At 33.8% G+C, this 14,404-nt stretch overlaps 1 non-coding gene across 1 annotated transcript; it reads left to right on the forward strand.

Moving 5' to 3' along the window:
• Nucleotides 1–2,176: 2,176 nt before the first annotated feature.
• On the forward strand, nt 2,177–2,249 carry TRNAE-CUC (transfer RNA glutamic acid (anticodon CUC)). Its single transcript has one exon. It is a non-coding gene; the product is annotated as a tRNA-Glu (tRNA).
• The last annotated feature ends 12,155 nt before the right edge of the window (nt 2,250–14,404 follow it).

Genomic DNA, 14,404 nt, shown 5'->3' on the forward strand with positions numbered 1-14,404 from the left:
ACAGTTTACTATCACTTGTAAAATCGATGGGATCTTTAAATTTTCTAGTTTGAAGCCATAAAAAATTCCTCAACTTCTTCGTAAAATAAATTATCTAATAGAGCAAAAGAATTAAATTTTATTAGCCGTTTACATTTACGATGAAAAGAAGATACATTTTCCACACAATTGAATTAACCTACTAATAATGAATGTTTCTTGGGCCTACCTTCCATCCTCACAACAACAAACACGATAAGTCAATAGGTTTTAATTTCCCCCCTCAAGTCTAAATCATATAGTAATGTTGATACTGAGACTTAGACTTGAGACGTCATTCTAACTAAATTAGGCTATGTTTGATAGACATGATATCTCGCGTTTGGTTCGTTTTTTTATTAAACTATAGGCCCTTGATTATTATTAAAAGCCCACACTATTAATGTTATTTGTGATTAAATATCACTTCTCAAAGGGTGTGATAATTAATAATTTTTGAATAGTGATCATGATAAGATTGTATATTGACCATTATACCCTTGAATTGTTTTCTTCAATATAATATGAAAATTAAAATTAATGAAAATTTAATAATTAATATAATATTTAAATTTTTATATATATTTTTATAAATTAATTTCATATATTTTAATTATTTTAATCATTTTAAAGAAAATAAATTGTAATGCAAATCTATCTTAAATTAAATTTTTATAAATTTGTAATCTTGTTAATTAATTTTTTTATGAAAATAAATATTTTTCAATTCTAATTCATTTTTTTAATGATTTAAATCAATTTTAATAAACGTAAATTATAATTATAAATATTTAATTATCTATCCAATTATTTTAAGAATATATATTTAATTAGCATTTGGGGTATTTTGGTCATTACAATAAAATTTACAAAATTAATCCATCATTTTAAAATCATACCAAACACCATGTTATTTATCTCACCACACTATTAATCCATATATCTCATTTTTTAATCACTCTAATTATTAATCATTTACTTATCCTATCACACGTACCAAACAGAGCATAAGAGTTATGTTTTAGGGTTAAGTTAAGTCAAAGTCTCAATCTTAACGAGTAATATTAATTGTTAACTCATGGTTTTAACATAGCTTAATCGAAATTTGGATGACATAGATAATAGTGTCTTGATAAACCTAGATGTTATATTATTAAAGAAATACATATAAGGTTTAGACATACGTACATAACATCTAACTAAATATTTCAAGTGCAAAATGTAGGGAAAAGAATTGGTCAATATAGTATGTAAGATTTAAGATGATTGATTGTCGTGATTGTTTATTATTCGAATTCCCCTGTCGGATCCTAGCCTATTCAATAATAAATTATATTAGTTGTGGAAACAGAATTTGACGTAGCACCAACCAAGATTTGTGTGAGCCAATTGATACGAACCAACAACATATTTGTTCATCACCTACCCACAATTAATTCTTCCATCCAATTAACATGCCGTGAGATCTAGCAAGTCCCGAAGGGGTCATTTGTTTGTGTACCAAATTACTTCAAATGTAAACCATCTATATCTAAAGATTTATAATTTGTAGGTGTTTCATGGTAGATGAGATCCTACCTATGTGGGCACTACCCTCACTTCATTTCAACGAATAAGATCTTGTCACACATAAAATTTCAAAAAAAAAAAGAGTAGGTCCTATATATGCATGAGCAAATCGTGGTCATCCATATTATTATGAGGACAATGCCCACATGGATAGGATGAAATAAACCGTGTTTTTCGTATAATTTTCGACTTAGGCAAACAACATTCTTGATTACTACTAGTATTGCCAGGAGTATTGGGTAAAATGATTGAAAAACGTTGGTACATGGCTCCCAAAAATTTCGATTTTAAATATGATCTTGTTATTATTTTATAAGATATTATCATACAAGATCATCATTTGCAAAATACAAAAAACAAACAAAAAATAATTATCATAAAAAAATATGTAACAAACACTAGATATTGTCTGGTGCGGTTAATAATATGATAATTCATTGTTCAATCCACACTCAACTAATATATCAAACTTCATATCATTTAATCACACCACATAAATCGATTTTTTTTCGCATACAAATTTCTCCTATGACTATAAATGATTAATAAACATAAAATAAATATTATACTGTACACTGCACCAGACAAATCCGTTGTAGTCTAGTTGGTTAGGATACTCGGCTCTCACCCGAGAGACCCGGGTTCAAGTCCCGGCAACGGAAATCATTACTTTTATGCTAAGTAAAACTAAACTCAATGTTTGGGGAAAAAATTTGAAATTTATAAACTAATTAGTTGGTATCTTTATTTTTATTTAGTTGCTGTCTTTCAGAAACAAAGTTAATTTTTTCTTTATAAAAAACATTTTTGGGAGTGAAATGTATGGCTTAAAATTAGAAGAAAAAAAAAAAATTGAGCGTCGGATCTTGCAAATTTTTTTCATCGATAATTTAGAAATATGTGCATTAAAATTTTAAACTATATTATGTTAATTTTCTGAAAGTCTTAATAAATTCGAATAAAAATTATATAATGTGTTATGAAAACGAGTTTTCTAATAAAAATAAAGTCAAAAGATCATCGTGTTTTTGTTTTGAGTGAGTCTCATGTGAGACCGTCTCACAGAGACGGGTCAACCCTACCCATATTCACAATAAAAAGTAATACTCTTAGCATAAAAAGTAATAGTTTTTCATGGATGACCCAAATAAGAGATCCGTCTCACAAATACGACCCGTGAGACCGTCTCACACAAGTTTTTTCCTTTTGTTTTTAAAGATTGAAAATTATATACCATAATGAAAACAAACCAAACCATAAAATTCCCATTTCAAATTGATTAATTTTTTCTCCTTAATTACTCAATCTTCAATTCGATTCTAAAACATGACGTTAATCAAGTAAAATAAGAATATATAACCAGGAACATAAACTCAAATGTGAATCTAAAGAAAATACTTCCCAAAAAATTAAGATTTTCTCAATTTCACGACCACATTTGTTTTTTTCTCTTTCAAAGTTCAATCTCAATCTCTTATTTATCATGCCAAATCACACAATACAAATCCACATTTAACTTCAGAATTATCCAAATTCAAAAATTATAAGGGTCTCAGACTATCGTGTAGTAATACTCTCTGTTGGATGAAAAAAGAGACCATGTTTTGGGATGAACCCAACCAAAAAAGAAGGGGTCACCGGCACACACCATCTAACAGTTATGCATATAATAAAAGTAATCATATTTTGTGAGATGGATCTTTATTTGGGATAATCCATGAAAAAGTATTGATTTTTATGCTAAGAGTATTACTTTTTATAGTGAATATGGGTAGGGTTGACCCGTCTCACAGATTGAGATTCGTGACGATCTTTCATGAGACATACTCTAAAAGTAGATATCCAGATGTAACATAATCAAATTGCATAGTAACATATATGTACACGTGTTTTTCCCAAAAGAATCTTTAATATTGTGTCAAAATGGGTATAAAATTAAAAAAGAGTTGAATACTGTCTTTAAAACGTGTTATCTATCTATCATTGATGTTTACGATTTTTGGTAGCTCCACTCCAAATTCGGATTTAAGTATAACTCCTTGAAACGTTCGGAACTAGAATGAATTTATTAAATAAATAAGAAGGAAGGTTAAAGAGACGCAACTTGTGACTAAAAACACCTCTCCATTTGTTTGAATCAACTCAAACAAGAAAACTCAACATCACCAGCCAGTCCACGACTTCAATCAAATCGATAGAGCTCATAATATAGACTCATTTTGGATCCAACTTAGATATCAATTTCAACGAAAATAATTATACCGCGATCGTAGTCGCCTGATGGAGCCATCTCGAATTATGTTCTAAATAAAGACAAGAAGAAACAGATGTATGTTAGAGCTGCCATGAATTTTAATCCGACCATACATACATACATATACATATACATATATATATATATATAGATTTTCACACTCAAAACTCAACACGCCTCTTTAATTCATTACATCGAATGCTACGATGTAATGAATTCTTTTGTTATATATAATTTATCACATTAGATTTAAGCTGGAATGTCTGGATTGGTGTCTAAATACAAGCATTGGACTTGGTATGAAAACCACACAATCCTATATCCTCGGGCGCCGTTTGGTAACTGGTAACTACGTTGTTGTAGTAGGTGACTTGAATGCCTTTATTTGGTACCCATTTAATTTAATTGTTTAAATATTTGTAATTTAAATTCTGTTTAAAACCTACTCTAATATTAGATAGATACGCCACCTACTCCAAAATAATGACTCTAAGAAATTAAGAGTCACTATAATATGATAGGCACATTTTTTTGGTCAAGCAGCAAAAACTTAAATGTATCAAAACATCTAAAATTTATAAATGTTATTTAAGTTGAATTAATTGCAAAATGTAACCCTTTTTTTTTTTTCAAATTTTGTATCGATAAATTATCAGGACTAGAGTTTTTATTCTAATTACCGTAATCAATAATAATTGACGAAAAAGTAAAACATAATGAGTACACACAAGATTTATTTAGCAATTTCTCAAAAAACAGAGTTAAGTTCACTTGTTAATTAGCTCACTCTTTCCACACTTAAAGCCCAACACATCTCTTTAATTATAGGGCACAACTTCTTTGAACAATATAATGTAATGACTTCTTTTTTTATTTGTGTGTGTGTGATATATGAAACCCGTCCACGTAAACTACATGATTAAAAATATTAAATGTTCTAAAATATTTAAATAAATGATATAAATAAATAATTTATATTATTTGAAAATAATTGTATGTTTATGTTGTGTAACGCCTCGAAAATTTAGAGGTCCACGCGAACCACATGCATTTGAATTATTAATGTTAGGTTTATTTTGTCTGACAGATGCTAAAGATTATCAAAATATCAGAATAAGATTAAAAATAATAAATTTGTGTTTTATCAGAATTAAATTTTGTGCCAGATGTTACAACATCTCGGACAACATCTACATGCAGCGGAAAATTAATAACACAAATTCACTTTAAATAAATAGATGGACAAGATTAAATATGCACAAGTATAAATACTTGTGTGGTGCCTTATGGAAAAAATTAATCACTAGAAAACTTAACCGTTCACAAAAACCTATCACTAGTGATTTTTACAAAAATCAATTTTCTCAACACTTTGAGAAAATAAAGCTTTCTAAAAACAACCAACAATAGAAACAAATCAATAATACCATATCATGTAAATCATTATCATAAATATTATATCTAGAAGATATTTATCACAAAGATAATATCTAGAAAAGTAAAACAAAATATTCCACATAATCTTATCAATATTAAATTTAAGGAAGAAAATATATCACAATAAAATCTTAACATAATTGTCTAGAAAGGCAAAACCATAATCAAATAGACAAGGAAAAAATAATATTAGGAAAATCAATTTAATATGAAAATTATATTTCTCTTCAGTCTCCCCCTTTTTGCCTTTCTGGACAAAATCAAATCAAACTCAATTTCTCAGTTGACCTCCAGTTAACTCCCCCTTAATATCAGAATTTTACTCCCCCTAAATAAAATCAAGTTGGTACGGGTGTTGTTCGTTTTGTTGGCAACACCTGAGACAACACCTGCAAAAATCATTAACAGTTCATTTCATTAGAACAGAAACACATCAGGGAAACAAACACCTATAACAGAAAAGAACATCAACAAAGAAATCAAGCAAAGGTATCAGATAGATGGTATCATGTGATCTTTTCAATTCACAGTTCCTTGAGTTTGAGTCATCTTCCCCCCTTTTTTGTCCAGAATGGACATCTACCTCCATAGCTAGATGATAGTTAGAAACTAAGTTCTCATAGGAGACAAGATCAGCTTTAGCTCGTAATCACTATAAAAAATTACTGAATAATTGCGTCAAGAATCATTTCAAAAAAATTCCAGAATTGAAACCCACATCGAATTAACACCACTGAACCATCAAAAATCACAAATATTGGATTTCTAGCAAAATCCGGATTTTCATCGAATTTTCTCTGTTGAAATACGCATACCCTCTTGACCAACAATATTCACAATGTTATGATTATGCATGACCTATTTATGGCTAATAACAAAATGTAACATAAATAGAAACATGAAAACAAATATGAGATATGTTCACAAATGAAGTGTTTTCACAAATGTTGGCAACATCTTCTGACAACACGCACAATTCCATAAAAACAATTTTGATTTTCTTCACACTTGAAAAGACTTATCAACTTTCTGATCATAGAAGTGGTAGCTCCCACACTAGAAGAACGGTCTTCTTTAGGACTCCTCTAGGTAGCTTTTTCCATTTTCTTCTATTTTTGCCCTTTGTATTAAATTCAGAAGAGGTAGCTCCCACAATAAAAGCACAGTCTTCATTGGACTCTTTTAGGTAGCTTTTTCCCATCTTTTCTTCTGATACAGAGCATATGCATAATTGATTTTTCTTTTTACTCAATCTTTTTGAGTCACTTTTCGTATGAGATAATGTCATGGAGTACATGATCATCCTTCAACTACTTTGTGATTTATTCAGATTATTAATCATATCCAAGTGTGTTAAGTTTAGATAAAACAAGAAATTGTAAGTGCACCAGAAGATTATGCAACATTGTGATAACACATCATATAACAGTATGAATGCAAATGCAGTATGTCTAAGTTCTAGAAATGCACATGTATGTTAGGTTGTCCGAGATGTTGTAACATCTGAGATAACATCTATGTATGTTTATACAGAACACATGCTGAGAGGTTTCCTAAGGTTTGAGAATCTCTCAAAATCTAATGCTTTTGTGAATATATCAGTCAGTTGGTTATTTGTACCAAAAAATTCAATTCGAATCATCTTTTTTTCTACTAAATCTCGAATAAAGTGATGTCTAATGTCAATGTGTTGTTCGAGAGTGTTTTACTGGATTTTTTTGAAATATCAGTTGTACTAGAATTATAACAGTACACAATTTCTCTCTAATGAAACTAACCCATGAAAATTGTGAGAAATCATCAACATAGACTTGACAAATAAGAATCTCAACTTTAGATTTCTGAATAAAAAGAGTTTTGTCTACCTCACCTCGTTTGAAGCCAATTTCTAGTAGATATTCACTTAATCTGTGACTATAAGGACCTCATGCAAGTAAGTCCAGCCATCTTTCGGTAATCCATTTTTTCTTTCTTTCGAGTTTGGACACCTTCATGCATACTTCCAATTATTTGAGATGATGGATGATTTTTCTGAATTTTACTTGGAATATTCTGTCCATCATCGTTATTCTTTTCGTCCTCAGCTTCAGTGACTTCAGTGTCAAGTGTTGTGTCAGATGTTGCAACATCTGGGGCAACATCTGCATTTTTCAGTGATATTGGAATTTCCAGAAACTCATCCACATCATCTTCAGCTGTTTTTTTTTTTTTGAGATCTGCAAGGTCATCAAAAACAACATTAATGGATTCCATAATAGTCCTAGTTCTAAGATTAAACATCCGATAAGCACGACTATTAGTGGCATATCCTAAAAACAAACACTTATCACTCTTTGAGTCAAATTTTGCAAGTTTATCCCTGTCATTCAAAACATAGCACACACAACCAAAAACTTGAAAATATTTAAGGTTAGGCTTCTTTCCCATAATTATCTCATACGATGTCATAGTCGAACCACTTCTCAAATACACCCTATTTGAAATGTGGCAAGCGGTGTTAAGGGCTTCTGCCCAAAAATGCTTTGAAATACACTTTGAAGTCAATATCACCCTTGCCATTTCTTGAAGTGTTCTATTCTTACGTTCGGCTATCCTATTTGGTTGTGGTGTCTTTGGAGCAGAAAATTATTGTGAAATACCTTTTTTGTCACAAAAAGATGAGAATGAAGTGTTTTCTAATTCCTTACCATGGTCAGTCCTTATCCTTCTCACTTTCAAATTATGAAAGTTTGTAATCCTTGTGATCAATTTTTTAAACACATCGAAAGTGTCTGACTTTTCCCTAATAAAAATTACCCAAGAAAATTGTGAAAAGTCATCTACACACACAAAGGAATATTTCTTACGTCCGAAACTTTCAACTTCCATAGGACCCATAAGATCCATATGTAGTAACTCCAGACAGCATATTGTCCCAGATGATGGCAACACTGTGTGTGACGCGCGAGTCTGCTTACCTTTTTGACAATCTCCGCACACAAATGGTATACCAAATGAAAGATTAGGCATACCTCGTATTGCATCGTACTTACTCAAGTTCTTTAAGGTTTTGAAGCTTGCATGTTCGAGTTTTTGATGCCAAATGTCAAGTTCAGTGATTTGCACATGTTTGCATGAAAGATCTTCACCTATTTGGTAGAAGTTATCCGAAGACCTTGTACCTGTCATAATGCACCTGTTAGATTCATCAAAAACTTCACAAGTATGTTTATTAAACTTAACAAGCAAATTATCATCACACAATTGGCTTATGCTTATCAAATTTTAATTTAATCCTTCAACATGAAGCACATTGTGGAGCTTTGGTAGTCCTTCAACTTTCAAAGTACCCTTTCCAACAATTTTTCCTTTAGCTCCCCCTCCATAGGTCACTCTACCACAATTTTGTTCAACATAATCGATGAGATGTTCTCTTGAGCCTGTCATGTTGCGTGAGCTTCCATTATCAAAGTACCAATGACCTGCAGTATTAGTTTTCAATGAAGTATAGACAACATTACAGCGAGTTTTTACCTGTCATGTGGGAGATGTTGCGGGAAGTGTTGGACAAAATTCGGGGCAACATCTTGCTCGACTTTCGATTCATGCAGTCATCCCTGAGTTTAAAACAGTAGGGCCTGATATGACAAGGCTTAAAGCAGTAATGACATACGTACCTTCGTTTTCTTTTCCTAGGAATGGGTGCCGCAGTTTGTCTTTTTGGAGGAGAGCTTTTGATAGGCGACTTGGATTGTGGTTGTGTGGATGTATCATCTTTTCCCTTCACAAAGATAGTCGACTTGGAAGATTCGTCAATCTCAAACACACTGTCTTTGAAGCTTAAGCTTTTCTTGTCATCTCTTCCCATTAAAAGTATGGAATCAAGCTTGGATGTGCTTGAATTAAACTTGGACAAAGTTTCAGTTGTCTTTTGAAATTCTTCTTTGGTTTTACCAAGTTCCAAATCCGTTTTGCTCAAAATTACCTCTAGTTTGGCAAATACGGCTTTTAGATCAATGTTCTCCTTCATAAGACTTGAGTTCAACTTGTTTCTTTTGGTCCAATCTTCAAACAACTCTTCATAAAGCTTTTGCACACTCTCAAGAGTGATTTCTTCATCATCAGCTTCTGATTCATCATCTCCACTTGAATTTCCAGAAGTTGTGGATTTCAAACACACTGAATTTTTGCAGATGTTGCGGCCAGGTGTGGCAACACCTAGGGCAACACCTAAAGGATTCACTTGTAGCCATCGTTTTTCTTCATTCCTTGATCGAAACTGTTGTTGGACAGGAGATTTAGGAGCTGGTGGTCGAAGTTCTCTGTTTGCAAGTGATGTGTCCATTAAATATTTCTGTCAAAACAAAATAAAAACCAGAATAAGCACGTAGTATATTAAGAGTTGGCTCTGATACCACTTGTTAGGTTTATTTTGTCTGACAGATGCTAAAGATTATCAAAATATCAGAATAAGATTAAAAATAATAAATTTGTGTTTTATCAGAATTAAATGTTGTGCCAGATTTTACAACATCTCGGACAACATCTACATGCAGCGGAAAATTAATAACACAAATTCACTTTAAATAAATAGATGGACAAGATTAAATATGGACAAGTATAAATACTTGTGCGGTGCCTTTTGGCAAAAATTAATCACTAGAAAACTTAACCGTTCACAAAAACCTATCACTAGTGATTTTTACAAAAATCAATTTCCTCAACACTTTGAGAAAATAAAGCTTTCTAAAAACAACCAACAATATTAAAACATGAATAAGAAAGCAAAAACGAGATCCCTAAAAACACGAGCAGCTAAACACGATCTTCAGCCAACATCGTTACGGATGTTGTCTGTAGATGTTGGCAACATTCAGGGCAACACGTAAACCAACACTCTTCAAAACAGCAACGTCTCTTGAATAAAGTTTTCTCTGAAATTCTGAACGTTCACATGTGAGTGAATATTTGATCGAGGAAGAGAGACCACCACGAAAACTTTCCCACGAAGAAAACTCCAAGAACCTCACACGAAAACTTTCCCACAAAAAAACTCCTCCACTTAAACTCTATGAATTTCTCTTAGTCTCTCTCTCTACAATCTTCTCTCTATTCACACTCCTCACCTCACGTTGATCACTTCTTATTTATAGCTTTCATCTCTCCTAGAATTTATCTTCCATAAAGAAATGTATAAGATATGGTAAACAATAATTCTATTAGAAACAAATCAATAATACCATATCATATAAATCATTATCATAAATATTATATCTAGAAGATATTTATCACAAAGATAATATCTAGAAAAGTAAAACAAAATATTCCACATAATCTAATCAATATTAAATTTAAGGAAGAAAATCACAATAAAATCTTAACATAATTGTCTAGAAAGGCAAAACCATAATTAAATATTATACTCAATCAAATAGACAAGGAAAAGATAATATTAGGGAAATCAATTTAATATGGAAATTATATTTCCCTTCAATTAAATTCTCTTGTATTTTAATTAAATGTTTTATTAGTATGAATTAATTATGTTGTGAATATTTATATGTTTAAAATATATTTTTCTACATCGTTGCATAAAAATGTATTTTTTAAAGGTTATTCGAGTTGCGATCGAGGAACGGAGACTGAGGGCTGAAAAATAGAAAATATTTTTATTGGTTAATTGTTTTTAATTAATTAAAATAAGGGTGATGTTTTTTATTATTTTTGAAAATAAGGGATTTTGAGGTGATTTTATACGCCGGGATGTAATTTTATCGGTGTTGGACTTTTCATAAAAAATGTGAACTTTTTGGCAACCCGACTAATAAATTCACAAACGCATTTTAAAAAAATTATTTTATTAAGTTAATTAAATACTAATGGGCCTAATTTACCTACTTGGTGGGCTTAAGCCTAATTAGTAAATAATTAACTATTTAATACTCAAACCCTACCCTAAACCATGACACAATTCACGCTCACTTTTCAGAATTTTGTTCTTCCAAAACTCACTCAAACACACGACCACACAACATATCATATTTTGAAGAAAAATATCGAGAAAGCTCTAGGGAGTTTCAAGCCAAGGTTGTCGTCGCCGTTTTTCGTAATCGTCAACGAGAAATCGTGCGTTTAAAATGCAAAGGTACGTCATACCTCTTCTTTTTCTCATCTATCACATCGTATTATCGTTTTAAATATCGTGTGTATGAAAAGCATAAAGTTCTATGATTATTTTCGGAATATTGCATGCACATATGGGGAAACTTGAGTTATTGATGCCAAAATCATGTTTTTATGTTGTAAAAGGGGCTGCCATGAATTAGGATGATATAGGGCATGTTTTAAACGAATTCAAGGGCCTAGAATCATGCACAATATGCTGCACACACACAAGAACAAAAGCTGGAACCGTAAGAAACACAAAAGAACAAAAACCGTAAGTTTGTGTGATTGGTTGTGGTTCATGTGGCTCGATCACTAAGCATGGGGCAAGAGGGCTCGACCAGGTCTCGAGGGGTGCTAGTTCTGGACGAGCGTCAGGGTCAGGAATGGTTCTAGCATGGCTAGGACCCCTGGTGAGCAGCCTTGGAGGAGTCCCATGCAGCAGAGACTCCTCTCGCGTGATCTGTGATGACAACAACCAAGGGGGCTCGCTCCTAGGGCTAGGTGGCTCAGGGTAGGTCCATCAGGGTCCAAGGGTCATGGGCAGGGGCTGGAGTGGCTGGGTCACTGTTGGCCGAGGAAACAATGGAAGCCGTGAGGGAGAGCAAGTCGCGAAGCTGGTGTTCTTTGGTTTAGGTGCTTCAGGCTTGGGTTTCTCGTGGCTGGGTTGGTCTTGGCTTGGTCTGGGCGTGGTCCAGGGAGGGTTAGTGTCGTGAGGGGTCGAGTGGTTAAGGCCGGGAGGTGTCCTAGTTGACAAGGAAACCTAATACACCAAGGATGCATACTCACGCACCCACATTCATACAGGTGGTCTACTGTCCAGCAAGTTTTGAGCGGGCCAGGGTTGGTTCTTTGGGCTGGACTTGGTCAGGAGGGTTCTTAGATGGGTTGGCTAGGTTTTGGCTCAAGGTGGCTCGGGCGTGGCTCGAGTAAATTAGGAGATGGCTCGGTGTGTTCGATAAGGTGTCAATTTCGAATTTAATTAGACTAAAATTGAATCCATGGGTCCACAGGGGTGGTCCATGACTTGGAAGGGTAGAATAAATCTTAAAAATGTTATGTTTAAAATTTGGGATTAAAATAACGAGTTTTGGATTTATTCAGGATTTAATCGCCGCACGAAACGCTAATTAACGAGTTAATTGAAACGCCTAGTTTTATGCTTTATATAATTATGAAAAAATTATATTTGAGCTCAAATAATTATTAAAAGTCTAATTTCTTCGATTTGGAAATTTTATATTAAGGGTTGGTTCAATTCGTGATTAAAACGCATTAATACGTCATATTTAAAGATTAAATTAAAAGTGATCAATTTAAGCCAAATAAAAATATTAGAAAATTCACGTAAGCTTAAATAATTATTTGAGACATGTTAGAGTTAAGAAATCAAGAAAAAAGTCAAAAACGTAAAATGTCAAGTTCAGTGGTAAAACAGTCTTTTTACACCTAAATATTAGTAAACGTCATGTCAGTGCCCTAAATGCTGTTTTTATGATATTATGATTATTTTTAAATGTTTATGAAATGTTCATGATTAAATTATGATTTTTAAATGTCTGTAGGATTTTTATGAATTAAAGAAGACATTTAAAAGACATGTTGCATGCTTGGTTTCAAAAACAAAATTATATGTAATGCATGATTTTTATAAAGTGATGAGAATAAGAAACGTTGAAGGAAGTGAAGTAAATCTGACTATTACGTGGTTACATTGGAGATATCGTGAGGGTTATGGTCCCAGTGGGAACCCGACGATCGTACTTCTATTGTTACTATTGAGGATATGAGGATATGAGGTAAGAATGAGAATATCGTGAGAGGAGAAGGCCTCAGAGAGAGCCCACTTATGGGAGAAGGCCCCAGAGGGAGCCCCGACGATCGTATTTCTATTCGAAAGAGGATAGGCCAATGCTCAGTTGAACGGTGAGAGTGTCGCTGATGTCCCCGCCACCCAGTACTGTGGTTACATGTAGATGGATCCATCGATTTTTGAGGTTTATGTCATGTTGAGGAAAGTCACAATTAACGATCTGAATTCAACAAAGGAAAAGGAAAAGACAAAGGAAAAAGAAAAAGGAATATATTTACGATCATGTTAAAGGTTTTATGTCATGTTGAGGAAAAAAGATGTAACGCCCCAGATTCGACGACTGTCCTCACTGTATCAAGACGAGTCTTTCCAGCGTGCTTATGTCCTCACTCACACGCACCCTGGGAAACTTCCCAGGAGGTCACCCATCCCAAAATTGCTCCAAGTCAAGCACGCTTAACTTTGGAGTTCTTATGTGATGAGCTACCGAAAAGAAGATGCACCTTCGTGGTATGAGTAGCACAAATCAAATTTTTTAAGCCATCTTCAACTGTTACATTGAACAGTCTCGGAATCCCTCTCCTTCCGGTGTAAGAACGGTTCATTCATGTTCTCTCCACCTAGAAGCCTGCCAGGAGCCGCTCATTGTCCGTGCCACCTCATGGCACCGGCGATCACCGTCCGCCCTCTTCGGCCCCGGGACTCACATGCCCACCAGCTTCCGCTTGGTTCGTCCCCGAACCATACCGTACTCGGAGAGGTCGGCTCTAATACCAACTCTAACGCCCCAGATTCGACGACTGTCCTCACTGTATCAAGACGAGTCTTTCCAGCGTGCTTATGTCCTCACTCACACGCACCCTGGGAAACTTCCCAGGAGGTCACCCATCCCAAAATTGCTCCAAGTCAAGCACGCTTAACTTTGGAGTTCTTATGTGATGAGCTACCGAAAAGAAGATGCACCTTCGTGATATGAGTAGCACAAATCAAATCTTTTAAGCCATCTTCAACTGTACAGTCCATTACATTGAACAGTCTCGGAATCCCTCTCCTTCCGGTGTAAGAACGGTTCATTCATGTTCTCTCCACCTAGAAGCCTGCCAGGAGCCGCTCATTGTCCGTGCCACCTCATGGCACCGGCGATCACCGTCCGCCCTCTTCGGCCCCGG

This window comes from Primulina eburnea, chromosome 1 (assembly GCF_022965805.1).
Source record: "Primulina eburnea isolate SZY01 chromosome 1, ASM2296580v1, whole genome shotgun sequence".
NCBI lineage: Eukaryota > Viridiplantae > Streptophyta > Magnoliopsida > Lamiales > Gesneriaceae > Primulina > Primulina eburnea.